The 17,943-nt window shown below is 35.1% G+C and overlaps 1 non-coding gene across 1 annotated transcript; it reads left to right on the top strand.

Annotated features, from left to right (window-relative positions):
• Positions 1 to 13,879: 13,879 nt before the first annotated feature.
• LOC145065220 (small nucleolar RNA R71) lies at positions 13,880 to 13,986 on the top strand. The gene has a single exon (XR_013688365.1). It is a non-coding gene; the product is annotated as a small nucleolar RNA R71 (small nucleolar RNA).
• Positions 13,987 to 17,943: the final 3,957 nt, after the last annotated feature.

The following is a 17,943-nucleotide window of genomic DNA, read 5'->3' as shown; positions in this document are numbered from 1 at the left end:
ACTATAAATGTAACCCCCTAAGTCCCTAAAATCGGCGGATGCATTCCAAAGTGAAGCTCTAGCCGATTTTTGTACTCCATAACCTCTCTCTCACAAGCCTCCATTTGCTTTTGGTGTTTGTAACTTATTAGAGGTATCACACTTGAGGTACTAAGCTCTTGAAAGGCCAAGGATTACAAGCTACAACAAAGAGGTATTCTCTAACTAGTTTTTTTGTTGTATATCTCCAATTGTATGCTAGCTAGCGTATATGATTTGGAAAAATGAATGTTGCATGTATAAAAAACTTAGATCCAAAGAATTTAGGGTTGTATGTGCACCATAGGATTGTTATAATGCTCAAAACCCATCATCTCCTTAGTTGGAGAGAACCATCTTGGTGTTGGTGGTTGTGTATGGCGGAAGGTGGCGGCTGAGCCACCCGAACAGAGTCTAATTTGGTGGTTGAGCCAATGGGAAAGGCTAGGGGGCGAATGAGCCACCAGAGAGAGACAAAGAGAGAGATAGATAGAGAGAGAGAGAGAGGGTCCCCCTCCATGGAGGAGGCACTGGTCACTTCATAGGGGACAAATAGGTCAAGGGGAATTAGGTCAGGCCTTGGGCCAGCCCAATTTAGGGCAAGCTAGCAAGGAGTTGGGAAAGGCCGCTCAGAAGCGTCGGGGGAGGCTAACGGGCGCGCACCAGGCAAGGTTAGCAGGCATGCACTAGGAAAGGTTGGCCAGGGAGCGCTAGGTCGGGCCTATAGGATAGTGACATGCAAGGCTGGCAAGGGAGCGTCAGGAAAGGCTAGCAGGAGAGCACCAGGAAAGGCTGGCAAGGGAGCGTCAGGCAAGGCTAGCAGGAGAGTGCCAGGAAATGCTGGCAAGGGAGCGTTTGGCAAAGCTGGCACTCTAGGGCTGTCTAGCTCACGCTAATGGGCCTGATATCATCATCATGAAATTGAGGAAGAAGAATGTGGTGATTGCTCAAAATTGTCTGTCATTAATGTCACTTCATTGGCCAAGGACAAAGATAATATTGATTCAAATTCAAAATTAAATATTGAGTCTTCTTCTTCAACAACCAAAACCTATGAATTTCAAAAAGAGAAAGTCGATGTTGAGTATATTACAAATAAAGAAAGTAATAGTGATGATGATTCTTGTGAGAAAGAAATTCCTAGAGTTGTTGAAATTGAAGTGTATGATCATATAGAGGAATTTTCAAAAATCTTGAATGAAAAGGGAAAACATTATTTTGAAACTAATATTTTTCTCTATCCCAAGTGCATCAAACGTCTTCCAAATCAAGTGTTTGTGATGAAAGGCAATGTTGATAAAATTGATCCTAAAATAAATAAATTATTGAAAGGGGATACTCAAAATGTGATTGGTGAAGGTTTTTACTCAAATCAAAATATGGAGGAAAACAAGTTAAACAAAAGATCCCATGTTTTTCAACAAAAAAAGACTCAAAAATCGTTTTCTAAAGAAAATGAAAAGAAATTTAACAAAGTTTGGATCGTGAAGAAAGAAAATGCAAATGTCGAAAGTAAAACAGTGAGAAATCTTTTCCTAATGATTCTAGTAATCAAAAGGCGAAATCTAATGATTAAAAAAATGAAAATTTAGTTACACAAAAAGGTCCTTTCAACAATCAAAACGGAAAATTTAAAAATCAAAATGAAATGGATGAAAAATCTGATTTGAAAAAATGGGATATCAAGAAAGAAATCACAAAACAAGGTTTATTGGAAGCAACAAAAGGAAAAGCAGAAAGCAAAGTTTTTGAGATTTAAAAATAAACAAGAATCTGAAAAGAAGTTTTCACAAACATCAAATCCTCATACTTCAAAACATTTTTCTCCAAGCAATTTGAATAATAGACAAAGGAATGTTGGAAATAAAAATGGTTTTTCAACAAAAGCAAATGTTGTTAACAAAGCAAATGAAAAAAAGGAAGAGAAAAATTCAAATCCAACTCAATTTAATGAACAACGAAGTTTTCATCAAAATTATGTTGATAAACATGTTCAAAAGATGAAGGAATCTCAAAGTAATAAAAAGAAAACATAAAATCGTTTTTAGAACAATGGACAAAGGAATTTTTCTCAAAATCGAGATGATTTTTCAAAGGGAATCTTATTTTCATTATCAAAATAGATACCAAAATTGTTTTAAAAAACGACCTTAAAAACCATCATCGTCACAAACGCATTTCACAAAAATGACAAATGTTGTAAAGACAATTGTACCCTTTAAGCCTGATGGTCCAAAATTTCCAAATCCTGATTCGAAACAACGGTCGAAAATGTCTTTTATTAAAGGCAGAAATGACACGAAAAACTTTAATCATTGGTTGGAGGGAAAAGGAAGAGAATATCATTCGACAAAGTATTCTCAAGCACAAGTCCAAGAGGCTTATGAGAACTACTTGAATGATTCTTTGAATGGAAGTACTTCTTCTCAAGAATCAGTGGTGAAAGTATCACAATGGAAAGAAGTCAAAGTACCAAAATTTTAGATGACACAAGGAAAAGTTGAAACAGAGAAACTTAAACTTGAAACTTCGCATTTGAATTAATACATATCGATGCCTAAAGTTGATGAAGTTAACTTAATTGACAAAATTAAAACCAAAGTTCGAAATTGGATTTTTAGCTCTTCATTGCATAATATGTTTCAAACTAATTTCCAAGGACCCAAAAGGTCTTGGGGACCTAAATCTCTCTAATTGATTGCATGCACTATGTGAGGAAAAATATAACGAAAACTAGTATATCGATAGTGGATACTCGCGTCACATGACTGGGAGGAAGGAGAATTTGATAGATTTTCGTTCGTTAGAAAATGTTGGTGTAGTAAAGTTTGGAAACAATCAAAAGTGCAAAGTTAAAGGATATGGGAAAGTTACAAATGGAAAGTTCACGGTGAAACGAGTTTCTTATGTTGAAGGGTTGAAGCATAACCTGATAAGAGTCTCTCAACTTGTAGTTGGAACAGGAAATCAAGTTCTTCTCGATGAGGAAGGGAGCATTATCTGAAATAAAGAGTCGAAAGAAGTTTTGTTGATGTCAAAGCAAAAGGGTGACATGTTCACTCTCTCCATGAAACCTATTATGGGCATACCTTTTATGTTCTTACTATCGGAAGCTTCTTCGGACCTCAGTTGGTTATGGTATCGATGTCTTTCTCATCATAATTTCAAAAATCTTTACAAACTTCTTCTTAATGATCTTGTTCATGGTTTACCTATTTTGAAATTTGATAATGATTTGTTATGTGTAACTTGTGAAGAGGGGAAACAACATCATCAAGGTTATCCAATCACAATTGATTGAAAGATCATTGAACCGTTGGAACTTCTTCACATAGACTTGTGTGGTCCTTCGACAATTGTGTCTCTCAATAAAAAGTACATATTTGTTTTTGTTGATGATTTTTCACAATTTACTTTGGTTTTCATTCTTAGACAGAAATTGGAGACAACTCAAGTGATGATCAATTTTATCAAAAACAGTGAATTGAGCTTGAAAATGAAAGTTCATAAGATAAAAAGCGATAATGGAACTCAGTTCAAAAATCGACTTTTAGATTTGTTTTTTAATGAACTGGGAATTTCACATACTATTTCGTCTCCTTACACACCACAACAAAATGGTGTTGTCAAAAGGAGGAATCGTTCCTTGTGTGAAGTGGCTAGAACAATGCTTACATATGCAAATTTGCCACAATACTTCTAGGCAGAAGTGGTTTTACGAAAAAACATTCTTTTAATCATCCTTGTTTTAACATCACACCTTTTGAGATAATAAACAAATTGAAACCTAATGTTAAATTTTTCCATGTTTTTGGTTGCAGATGCTTTATTATGAATCTCAAAGATAATCTATCCAAATTTCAGACGAAAGCTGATGATGGAATTTTCTTGGTATATTCTTATAATCGTGTTGCTTATAGGGTGTTGAACAAGTGAACAAGAAAAGTTGAAGAAACATTCAATCTCACGTTTGATGATTAATTATGTCAGACAAATTGAGCAAGAATTTTAGAAGAAATCGATAACCTTTTAATCTAATAAAGAATCTAAGGAAATGCTTACTTTTGATATTGATTTTGATTTAATCTTTGGTGTTCCTGTTGGGGCAATTGATGTTGAAGTCAATGTCGAAGATAATCAAGTTCCTTAAGCATCTAAACACTCAGATGATTCTACACCCACTAACGAAGAAAATGAAACAAATTCATCATCAACCTCAAGAGTCAATATCGAAATAATACTATACTCGATTGATGGTCAAGTGGAAGGGGTACACTTGACCTCTTCATCTCATAGAAAAAGACACAGTTTGATACCTTAATTTCATGTTGTGGGGAGTTATTGACTACTCAAGATGGTGTTAAGGGGGAGCATCTGGCAACGAATCCATTTGTTGAGGGGGAGCTAAGTGGATCGAACCATGATGATGTTGATCAAGCTAACGAATTTCCTTATACAAATGGCAATATCTCTATTTCAAATGAATTATCAGAAGCAGAAGAAACATATGAGGATGCACATTTAGAGTTTGATCTTGCCTTTCCTCCTATGGAAAAATGGACAAGGGATCATCCAAAAAAACAAATTCTTGGCGATCCAAATTCAGGTGTTTTAACACGAGCTCAGATTCGAACCAAAAAAAGAGGTTTTAAATGTACAACAAGAATTATGCATCTTTAATGTTTTTATTTCGAAAATTAAACCAAAATGCATTAGAATGTCCTAATTGGGTTGTTGCAATGCAGGCTAAGTTGGTTGAATTTGAACGAAACAAGGTTTGGAGGTTAATTCCTAAACCTTATGATGTTTTGATTGTTGTTCTGAAATGAATTTTTTTAATAAAATGGACAAATAAGGCAATATTGTTCAAAACAAAGCTAGATTAGCCGTAAAAGATTATTGTCAATAAGAGGGAATTGATTATGCAGAAACCTTTGCCCCTGTCCGAAGACTGGAGGATGTATGAACTTGTCTGGCTTAAGCGGCTCATAAGGAATTTGGCGTTTACCATATGGATGTTAAGTGTGTGTTCCTTAATGGTGTTCTTGAAGAATCAGTTTATGTTGAACAACCACCTGATTTCATCAATGATAAGTTTTCTGACCATTATTATATTTTTTACAAGGCAGTTTATGGGTTAAAACAATCACCTCGTGCTTAGTAGGCGACTCTTACCAATATTTTGAAAATCGCAAAATTTAAGAAAGGACAAGTTGATCCCATTTTATTTTATAAGAAAGTAGGGGATCATCTGATGCTCGTTCAAATTTATGTTGATGACATTATATTTGGTTTAACTGAACCTTTGTTGTCAAAAAAGTTTGAGGAACTAATGAAGAGTCAATTTAAGATTAGCATGATGGGGAAGATAAATCATTTCTTGGGTTTAAATATTTGTCAAATCATGGAAGGAATTTTTATTAACCAAGAAAATTGCACTCGAAACCTTCTTGAAAGATTTGGCATGACGAATTGCACAAAAGCTAAAGTTCCCATGGCAGTCGGCACTCGCTTAGGTCCTTCGTTGGATAAGCCAGTTCTTGATATCAAAACATATAGAAGCATGATCGTTCGCTTTTGTATTTAACTGCAAGTTGAACTGATATAATGTTTTTTTGTGTGTAATTGTGTCAGGTATCAAGGAAATCCAAGAGAACCTCATCCTACTACAGTGAAAAAAAATCTTTCGTTATCTGATGTCAAAATATTACTACACCTAATTTTAGCTACTATCTAACTAGCTATTCAACTAAATTCAGTGTACATTTTCGCAAATAGTATAGCACAAACAGTCGAGTATTGAACACAGGGAACATATTTAAATAACTAATCGAACTACTAAAGATTAATCTAAAACATGTAAAAGTTAATTGGGTTTTTATCTGATTTTGCAAGTTCAGACAAACTTAAGCACTTAACTATCAAATTAAATCAATTACTAAAAACACTTCTGTTTAGTTCGAATCCACTTCTCCTCTATGGTTAGCTACTAATTATGGATTATTAACGTTTGTTACTAAATATTATATTATTAGTAATTTGAGTCCAAATTTACAAATGTTTCACTAATTCATGTAAAACTATGTATGGTCATACACAATTAAACACATAATCAGTTATGAATTATGAATTGGGCTATGTAAGATTTATTAAACAAACACAATTATAGCCATAATTTATGTTCTCCAACACAGCTAAATTTAATTACTTCAACTACTTATCTAATATTGAGTCGATCCAAGCTCTAGCAATTCAGTGGTCACTAAATCACTAGATGTCAAGTTCATGTAATTTAATAGTCACTAAGCTACACAGAACATGAATTCAAGCAATTAAAGTATCTAACATTAGCATGCTAGGTATTAAAAATCAAACACAAGCCCATAACCAACTAGTAAAAATCCATAATTAATAAACTAGTCCATGAAGTTGAAGCTTCATCTAGTTAAATAGAAGTAGCTAGATTAAGCTACTCATGGCTGAAATTACACACTCAAATTCAATAAATAAAGATATAATTGAATGTACCAAACTAAAGTGATGATTGTATTCTTCAATCTCTAAACCTTTAGTCAATTCTCATTCCTTCAATGCATGGACTTGGTTTTCCTGATTAAATTTCCTCCAGAAATCGCTCTCTAAACCCTCCAAGTCTCCAACAGAACTCTCAAAATCATAAGTGCCAAGGACTTTATATATTTTTCGGAAAATCCATGCTCACGTCGTGAGGCCTAGAGCTCATGTCGTGAGCTTATATGTAATCTGCATCGAACACGAAATCTGTCCTCCGAATGTCTATCTTATAGAAGCTTGAGGCTCACGTCGTGAGTGATGGGTTTTAGCCATAAGAACTTTCCTATATGCGCATGCAAAACCCTAATGCTTGGATCCATGCTTTCTAATCAAACATGCTTTGAATCCAAGACTTCTAATGACTATTTAGGTGTAATAACAATATTGAAACAGATCTAGAATCATACCTTTGAATTCCTTGTTGATCTTGTTGTCTTGGAGCTTCTAGAGTCATAATTGTCACTCCTCTAATGGCTTAGAAACACCAAATAGCAAGGAGGATGATTTGGGAGAGAGAAGAGGGGAGGAAATCGGCCAGGGGTTCTCTACTTTTGATGAAGTGTCGATTTCCCTTAGCCATAGGGTCTATTTATACTTGTAGACTCCTTAAGGGTTACAACCTAAACCCTAATTGGATAATCTTCTCTTAAGGCTATCAAAATCCTTTCCTTAGATAACTCCTTGGACGATTTGAAGCTATCCCTAGCTTCTAGAATCCGTCCAATGCATATCTATATGGATTTACAGTCTAAAGTTTAACTATCAAACAATTGACAGTTTATACCCTCTTATTTAATTAATCTCTTTAAGTCACCAAATTAATTCCAATTAATTCTATGACTTATATTAATCAAATAAAAATATATTATTCTTTATATTATTCTCATAATATATTAATAATATTTACTCTCTCTTAATAAATCATCCTATCAAGTTGCTATGTTGAAGGCAACCCAAAAGGACCATGCACAACCGGGTCAAATACTTGCCTAATATAGTTGCAGCCTTAGACACTATTCCAACAGTGAGAAGGATTCCTAACGTCGTGGGGTTGAATTTTTAGCCCGATTCTTCTCCTTTTAATCTCAAATCCTCCAAAGTTCCAATTCTTGTCGCTCTTGGTCCTTTATCTTCAAGAATGTTCATTTTGGCTACAAAATATAAATCAATCCCATAATTACCACCTATCTTTGCAAATAACCTAAATATTAAACAAAATGCATTAAAATATTGCATAAAAATGTGTATAAATATGGAAATATCAAATACCCCACACTTATTCTTTGCTTTCCTTCAAGCAAAACTAATTAATTAAGTTAAACTTTCATTACCAATATCACATAAAACAATCTAGTTTGAACTCATCCATTATACCAAGAGCTCAATGTGCATATTTGTGTCTAAGGTTCCTAAAAGGTTCCCAATCCTAAATACTTACATTCCTTATGAACCTTCACCCCTTAGTTGATACGACACTCGTTTTGAAACCCTTTGAATCCATCCTCATAAATCTTTCCTAACCTCAAGGTATTTTTAGTTAAGCTACCCAATCATACATAATCTAGAAAAATTACAACTTTGATACCAAAATAGAGCTCTTGGAATTCCTTACTTCTTTGAATAATTGATCTTTAACTTCTTTGAATTCACAAACCTTTTTGTTTGATTTTTGGTATCTTCACTTTTGATTCTTTAGAATTTTAATCTTCATCATTTTCATACTTTGATAGCTCCCAAATTCTTACAACAACGTTTTGGTAATTTCTCTCTTTTTTTTATATATATAACTCACTTTTTTCGCTCAATTCCTACATGCTTAAGCAAGGGAGCTTAAGTTCAAACTTTATTGGTTAGCGATATAAGTCCAAGTGCAATGACTATATAAGCTCTCCTGGATAGATTTCATGTGCAGGCTACAAAAACTTTTTAGGTCATTCAAACTACCAGATTGTGTTCATATCTCATGACTTTTCACTAGGAGTTGGAAGCCACACATATACTATAACATATGTTGGGTCAATTAAACATTTGAGCTCGCATTGGATTATCCCATGCAACACTAGCAACATAAGTTTTTAAATTATCACTAGATTTAATTTTTAGATTATTATTTCAAATCTATTTCTAAATTTTTAAATTCCTAGCAATTTTTAATTTAAATTCCTTTTTTCGACCCCCTACCCCACACTTATTACATACAAATCCCTCATTGAATGCATAAAATAATTTAAAATCAATAAAAGGGAGAAAAAGGAACAGACTCCCCTGGGGTAGTAGTGGTGAAGTCGAGTCGGAAAGCGCAGATAACTTAAACTTCTTGAATTTGTGAATGGAACTGGGATCTTTTGAGATATGTGAATGTGTCAGCAAAATGTGAAGCAAAAACTCGCATCTTCAACAAGCATGGTGTATAAAAACTTCACAGTAATGCATCGTAATGTGGGAAAGCATAGGCCATATTTTATGGTTGAGAGAAAGAGTAATAACCAGATTTATGATATCATAAGTCATGATAATAGTAATCCATGACATGAATATGGAATAAAAGGCTTCCAATATCATAGAAAAATCCGACCCACAATGTGAGGTATAGAACTCACGACGTGGTGTCATATGAAATTGACTTCAAAATATTATCGTCCTCGAGCTCATGAGGTGAGGGATAAATGCTCACGTCATGAGAACTGGGTCTCATAGATTGTCAACTAGCAAAAACTTCTTCTAACAAGTGCAATGCAACTGAATGTCTTGATATATTAAGACCCTTCTAAGACTCTATATTTTCTTGACTCTTTCCTCATTGCTAGTCTTGTTTCTCTCACAAAATTAACCCCACACTTATTAAAATTATGGGTCTCGACACTCGACTCTAAACGACACGGCTTGACTAGTATACTCTTTTATCTTAATATCTCTATTTTCTTTCACGATTTTCTGTAGACAAACAACCAATATGAGGAAGGAAGCAACATAATCATCAAAACGTTTTGTTACAAAATCAAAACCAAATAAACACAAACAAAAACAAACACACCAAAATAAGAAAAAGAAAAAAAGAAAAAGAAAAGGATAAATATCAGTCATCGTCTTCTTCGTCGTGTGTCGCACTCGGCCCAGCTCCATCTTTGTGTCTTGTCCTATAATCGCTCCATGTTGGACAAACTAGATGGTGATCTCCTAAATAAGGTGGTTGGGAAACATTGAAGTGTCTGATCATATTCTCCATTGTCCCTCTAATCTAGTTCATGCTCAAGGTCATTTGATAAAAATAACCATCCATAGTATCCTAGCCAAAAGGTGCTCCTCCTATTGGTGTACTCTGGTGCACTGGCTGTCCTCTCTCACCGCGCCCCCGAACATATTTTCTACCCCTAGGATGTGGCTACTGCTCGGGATGATCATGTTGTTCCACATCATTGTCGGCAGGAATGCTCCAATACGAACCCATAATGACAACAACATACATAGACTCCAAGTATCCCATAGAAAGATCATCCTTCGCCTTGCATGTTAGTGTCCTAGCCAAAAGAGGTGTCAAAAGACCATAATATCTCGCCAGGAAAGTAACAAAGTGTCCCTCATTGATAGGGCTTCCTACTCGGGAAATGGATGCCTTGTTACCCAAGTAGCTAGCAAGATGATAGGGGATATTACAAAAAACCGTTGGTGCAAGAATTGTCCACAAGAAGAATAATTTAAACTTGCCACTTTGGCTCCATGCTTCTTGTGGTTGATAGAAAAAGTCACCAAACAATGAAGGAGTCTATGTATCGGGGACCGAATATGAATTTCTTGCGAGACCCCCGAATGGAATGCCCCGTTTGCTATAGTTGCCCAAAAATCATAGCCACTAACTCTCAGTAAATACTCTTGAGCAACTGTCCTAAAGAAGATATCAAAAGTTCGGGAGCGTGTTTCATTTTCACCATAAATCCCCATGCGCCAAGAAAAATCTACCAAAATGCACTCCCTGTATTCGCCCCTGAGGCGAAGACTAAAGCCCGTGAAAAGTATGGATCAACAGTAGCATCCTCGAATTATACTAATGCGAAAAATTCCACACATAGCTCTTGAAAAACCGACTGGCTTATTTCAAATAAATTCTTCTACCTGTTACAAGTGAAAGAAAAAACATCCATATTAAATGTTTTTTTTTCAAATAAGGAGACATTCTTTCTGTAAGCCCCACATCTGCAAGTTTCACCCGATCAATTCTAGGAGAGATAGTGAATTCCCTATTGTGAAGCCAACCCAACTTGTTTGAAAAGTTCATCACCACATTTTGGGACATGTTAACCGGTAATTGGTACAATGGGTGGTGGTCAAAAACATTCCCTTGGAACTACACATTTGCTCTTCTTAGAGCCATTTCCTGCAAAATAAACAATAAACAAGACCAAGGAAAGACACAATGATTAAAAAAACAAAAACAACAGCAAAACAAAAGGCTGAGAACCCAGGTCTCACGTCATGAGTTCGTATTCATTAGACGGAATCGAGCCACTATTCTACACTAATCGACCAAAATCAAACATAGGGTTCACTTAGGCTTTGATTCTAAGGACAAATGTCCTACATGTAGCAACATTTTTTGCGAAAAAATACTAACAATCTCGAAATCAAACCCTCAAGAATAACCCTAAGTTCTAATCACCAGAAAATTATCAAAATTGAAAAGTTTTAAGAGTAGGAATCTTACCAAAGTGGGACATAAAACACGAAATCAAGGATTTCTAGAAGAAATTCGATGCAAAATTCAGAAGTGTGCCTATTTGCGCTCATGCGTACGTGAGTAGAACGTATCTTGGGTCAAAAGTGAAGTCATATTAAACCGGTCCCCCCACCCCGTGACATTTTAAAGCTCACGTCGTGAGCTAAAGAGCTCACGTCGTTTATGCGTTATTTGGGCTGGTCGTTCAGGCCAATTTAATGGATTAGGAATGTGGGATTTAAAACCACGTGTTATCGAGATTTTTTTGTCAAAAATTCCATTTTTTTCTAAATAATATTTAACCACTCCATATTTATGAACCCCACACTTCATTTTTGCTGTGTTTTAAAAAGTAAGATGACTTGGATGATGTTTACCCTAAATCTCAACTAAAAATGCAAAAATTAAAAATGCAAAAATTAAAAATGCAAAAAACAAAAAGAAAAATCTCAAGTTGCCTCCCGAGAAGCGCTTCTTTTTATTGGAATCATGAGCCGGACTCCGTGCAGCGTCACGTTGAATCTTTAGGAGTCTCAATCATCATTTTCACCTTTTGATCCTTCCATTGTTTTTTGTACGCTTGCACTCGTCTAAGATAAGCCTTTTTAGAATTTTCTTTTTTAACCTTAGCATCACCTTCTTCAAGCTTCCTTTTTACTCCTTTATTCTTCACAATAAGCTCGTGTTCATTACCTTCTTTTTCTTCGCATTTTAGTTCCATAGTGGTAATCTTCTCATCAACAAAGGTTGGTGGTTCCAAGACTTCTTCCTCATCGCTCGACACCAAATCTTCGTCACTTTCCCCGCCAACTAAAGAACTTGGATTTGTATAAGCAAATACTTTGAAAACCATCGGAATGGATGCTCTTGGCTTAGTACACTTAACTTCTTGAATGACTTGAATCTCTTCTTCCATCAATTTCTCCAATACCTCAAGCTCGTTTTCGTCATCCACGTTAAACACTTCATTTGGAGCATAGGCTTCTTTGAATCCATTTTCCACTCCAAAGGTCATTTCTTCATCTCCCACTCACAATGTGAGTTTTGAGTCACATATATTCACCCAAGCTCTAGTAGTATTAAGTGAACGGCGTCCAAGGATTATGGGAACATTTTGATCTACTTTCATATCTAATACGAAAAAATCAATTAGAAAAACAAATTTCCCAATTTTTACTAATATGTCCTCCACTATTCCTCGAGAATGACTTACTGAACGATTGGCCATGTTAATTGTCATTCTTGTAGCCTCCAAATCTGGAAGATTTAGCTTCTGATAGAACGAATAAGGCATTAAATTTATGCTAGCTCCAGAATTGGCTAAAGCATAAGTCTTCATATTATTCCCGAATTCACAAGGAAGTGTAAGGCATCCTTTGATGTCCCATCTTCTTTGGTAGTTCACCCAATATCACCCTGGAACTCTGCTCACTAAGGATCACTTTGTAAGTCTTCTCTAGTTGTTGGCGAGTGTCGAGTAAGTCTTGAAGAAACTTCACATATTCTGGTACTTGTGCCAAAGATTCAATAAAAGGAGTATTTATAGGGATACCCTTGACTTGCTTCATGAACATTAAATGTTCTTGCTCCAGTGGATGAATCTTATCTCAAGAAGGAAATGGAAGCGGAGGACGACAAGCTTGAACATTAGCCAAAAATTTCAGTTCATATTGGCCCCACGTCGTGAGAATGGGATCCTCATGACATGAGATTGATGATTCAGCAAAAAAAATACTTTAATCTTCGACTTCTTCGGTTGTGGTCCGGGCTGATGTGGCTCTACTTATAGGGCTTCTAGGAACTCATAGATAGTATCTTCTTCAGTATCTATGAGCATGACATGTGGTTGTGGCTTTTTATCAGGAATTTATTGAGAGAGTCACTCATTAACCAATGTAGTTAATTGCCTAAGTTGAGCTTTGATGTTTTGGATCGATGCTTGATGATTCCTTAGCAAAGCTTGCTGGTCCCTCATGAGAATCTGTTGGTCTCTTATCACTGCATCGGTCTCATCATGTTGTTTTTCCAAAGCCTCCATGAATCTAGTTAGCATGGACTCTAAATCAACTTTCTTTTTCGGTTATGTATGCTCTTTTTGGTAAAAGCCTCGGTCTATTTGCCTAATTTTTTTTTCGCTTTTTCTATTCATCATATGGAAACCACTCTTTCTTTGGCTTCCTGCAATCTTCATCGTATTTGTCTCCACTAGAGTAGCATAACTGAGCCTTCTTATTTCTGTTTTCATCCAAGTGGAAATCGTTAGTCAAATGTGGACCGTTGCATATTTCACAACCCATACGAATAGCATGTATGGATTAGTCCATCTTGGTCATTCTTCGATCCATAGTATTTAGCATAGAAAAAATAGTTGTCATATCCTCAGAAGTGCCACTCCTAATGCCTTTTGCTCCATCATGTCTGGGATTGTGGTATTCATGTGAATGCTTATAAAACTCTTCAATCAATTCCTTAATCTCACCAGGATTTTTCTTTGTTAAAGGTCCTTAAGCATCAAGGAGTTGCCTTGTCATCACGTTTACCCCATCGTAGAAGATTGATACTTCTTGTTGCTCATTCAAATAGTTTTGGGAATAATTTCTTATTAATCCCTTGTATCACTCTCATGCCTCATAGAGTGACTCACCCGGTTGTTGCTCAAAGTTTGTTATGGATTTCCTTAGTTTAGCAAATTTAGAATGTGGGCAAAAATGTTCTAAAAAGTGTTCATGCATTTGCGCCCAAGTAGTAATTGCACTGGGTGGAAGCGCCTTCAACCAATCCTTGGAAGCTCCTTTAGAAGTGACCAGAAGCTTTTGCAATAACGTCGTCTCTCTTGGAACATTCAGGATGTTGAAGTAATCAACTATGTCATTGACATCATCAAGGTGTTTGTAAGCATCCTAATGATCTTTGCTGGAAAATGGGACTTCCTTAAGCGCGGAAAGAATATGTCCTTTAAGCTCGAATGTTGCGGTAGCAGAAATTGCAGGTTGCACTAGGTCGGGACCGGTGTCCTCTCGGATTCTTTTCTTGTATGCCTCCATGGACATGTTGGTAATGTTCGTCGTCTCGTTTTTCGGCTCGTCTTTGGGTTCGCTACTTTCTTCGGATTCTGATTCGGAATCGGATTCTTGAGGATTAAGATTTTTCTCAAAGCTTTCAACCTTTCTTTCGTCTTTTGAGGAATTGTTGGATTCATCTACGTTCTTGCCTTTCTTCTTTCCAAAAACTAATTTAAGATCCTTGAAATGTGATTTTTTTTGGTGGTTGGGTTTCTCCTACGTTCTTTTCTGTCTTTTCATAAAGTGTTGACTCTAGATCTTCAAGTGGTGGTATCAAAGGTGTGTTGGATCCACAGGTCATGTAGTACTGCAACAAAAACAAAAAACAAAAAGATAAAATTGAACAAAAACTATATAAAATGCCTACTAACTATTCACCGTGACGTGGTAAAGAATAGAGCCTCGTGTTGTTCAACTACTTATCTAAGATTGGGTCGATCCTAGGTCTAGCAATTCAGTGGTCACTAAATAAATATGTGTCAAGTTCATGTAATTTAATAGTCATTAAGCTATACAAAACATGAATTCAAGCAATTAAAGTATCTAACATTAGCATGCTAGGTATTAACAATCAAACACAAGCACATAACCAACTAGTAAAAATTCATAATTAATAAACTAATTCATGAACTTGAAGCTTCATCTAGCTAAATAGAAGCAACTAGATTCAGCTACTCATGTCTGAAATCACACACTCGAATTCAATAAATAATGATATAATTGAATATACCAAACTAAAGTGATGATTATAGTCTTCAATCTTTAAACCTTTAGTCCATTCTCCTTCCTTCAATGCTTGGACTTGATTTTCCTAATTAAATTTCCTCCATAAATCATTCTCTAAATTCTCCAAGTCTCCAGAAGAACTCTCAAAATCGTAAGTGACAAGGACTTTATATATTTTTCGGAAAAGCCTTGCTCACGTCGTGAGGCCTAGAGCTCATGTCATGAGCTTAGCTGTAATCCGTATCGAACACGGATTTTGTCCTACGAATGTCTATCTTCTAGAAGCTTGAGGCTCACGTCATGAGAAGGATTTCTCACGTCGTGAGGTTGACTTTTCAGCGTGTTTCTTCTCCTTTTAAGATCTAATCCTCTAAAGTTCCAATTCTTGTCGTTTTTGGTCCTTTATCTTCAAGAATGTTCCTTTTGCCTGCAAAATATAATTCAATCGCATATATCATAATCTATTTCAACACTCGAATACTAAACATATTGCTCTTCGTTATCACTTCATCAAAAATCACGTTGAAGATGGGAATATTGAAGTTCATTTTGTCAAAACAACTGATCAGTTTGCTGATATTTTTACAAAACCATTGGACAAAAAATCATTTTTGATAATTTTAAATGGATTGGGAATGATGGAAGGTTGTTATGTGCCACATTCTACATAATTTTTCTTAAATTTGATATGTGAATGAATTGAACTTACATTTGACTGTTGGATTAACTTTCTATTGTTTATCTCACTTTTGATAGTTGGTTTAACTTTTGATTGTTTGTCTCACTTTTGACTAGTTGGTATAACTTTTTCATGTTTTACTAACTTTCTTTACTTGTCTGATTGTTGTTAAAAGGTTACTGTTCACGTTCAACTTTCACATGCCTTCACATTCGATTTTCTTCTGATTCATTAAGTATCAGTTTCGTGTGTGGAGTTAGTCTTTCGGTAGGAAGTATATGTCTTGGTGAGCATTCGACTATGAGACATTTCTTTGGAGATAGGAACATACTGGTTTGTGTGGAGTATTTGTTATCTCTAACAAATATCTGGTGTAAGTGTAATCTTTTCTTTTTTTTTCATAATAAAATTCAAAAAAACAAAAACAAAAATCCAAAAATATTTTCTTATTTTTTATTATAAAATTCAAAAATTCAAAAATTCAAAAATTCAAAAAGATTTTCTTATTTTTGTTTTTCATTATAAAATTCAAAAATCCAAAAATATTTTCAATTATGTTGGAATTTTATTTTTGAAAAATTGAAAAACACAAAAAAAAAAATCCTTATTGTGGAAGCTCATTGTAGCAACATGTTGTTTCGCATGCCAAATGCACATATTCAAAGAGAACATGTATGATACGAAACTTTTGTCCTGGTTAAGTGTCCCTAAAAGTATGCTACAACATGTTGTCCATAAGCCTCATAGACTCTTTGTGTTCGAAGCCTTAATGAAATTTTTCACAGGAAAGTTTCTTCCCATATTGGCTATATTCACATTAGTCAACGAGCTACCTTTCTCTTATCGTGATGATTCAAGAGATTTCTGCTAAGTCCAATTTTTTGCATAGGTACAATGAGTTTTCATATCCGATCTTTTTCACCCAAAATTTTAAACACGATCACACACAATGACACATACCTAAGACATCTCTGGTCGAAACCAGCCAGGATATATGTATGTCATAAATATGTGTTCACCCATGATAAAGGTGAAACACAACAAACCTCAACTTAACGAATTGATGGTGAAAATTTTATGTTCAAGATTAACATGAAACATTTGTTTCAATGTACCGTTTTTTATGTTCAAAATCTCATTTTTATTTCTATTGTGTGATCTTAATGAAATCTACTAATCCCAAGTCGTTTCTACCCAAAAGATATAGTTGTTAAATTCTTGTGTAATGAGATTTCCATTTGAACATCTTTCTCTAACTTTCATTATTTCAAAATTTTCAAAGCTTACTTGTTCTTGACTACACTAGTCATCCAAGTATTTTTGTACAATTCTTTACACTTATTCAAGTTGTAAATTTGTATGAAAATGAAACCACACATGAACCTTATGAAAAGAGGTCCTTCAATACTCATCAATGGGTTTTCGATTGTAATTCACAGAAAACCACACAAGCAGTTTGTCATCTCTTTTGATGTCGAATGAAGTGTATATTTTCTTGGGATCTATCTGCTTTTATATCAAAGATTCTTTGATATCACAATGCCAAAAAAAATATTTGATTCTCTCTTATTCTTTGGCACACTTAAGCACTTAAATCCTTGAGGTTTTCGGTATTACCTACTCAAAACTTAGATTTCTCAAAGTTTTGCACATGATTTCACTTATCATTCCCATAAGTGAAAGAGCCAAGCCTCCATAACGAATGATGGTTCTTTACAAGTATCAAAAGTCATGGCGGTTCATTTTTGGTTGTGGGGTGTGAAAACTTTGTTGGATGGGACGGTTGAAGATATTCACGAGGCTCGACGCAAAAAGTTATCATCACTTTTACACGTGGCAGTTTTCTATGGAGATGGTTAAGTAACCTATATTCCACGTGCCATTCTATTACTAGGCAATGATTTGAATTCAAATTTCATGCTACTTATATAAGGAAACTGCTCATTACAATTTCAACTTTATGCTTCTGGAATTCTCTTAAGAACCCTTACTGTTCATCACAAATTCACTCTAAAAAATTCTCTCAATCTATCTAGTGGCTGCTATATAAAACATCATTGATCAATTCAATACCAATGACGAACAGGTTTCACAACCGATGATGAAGATTCAACACATGAATCTCTGGCTTCAAGTCTATCCTGAAGAACTAAGAATGATCGTGTTGGTTTTGA

Source organism: Lactuca serriola, chromosome 7, assembly GCF_051521515.1.
Source record: "Lactuca serriola cultivar US96UC23 chromosome 7, Lser_US96UC23_V15, whole genome shotgun sequence".
NCBI classification, from domain to species: domain Eukaryota; kingdom Viridiplantae; phylum Streptophyta; class Magnoliopsida; order Asterales; family Asteraceae; genus Lactuca; species Lactuca serriola.
The sequence above is the reverse complement of the archived record's forward strand: the minus strand, read 5'-3'. Positions and strand labels throughout refer to the sequence as shown.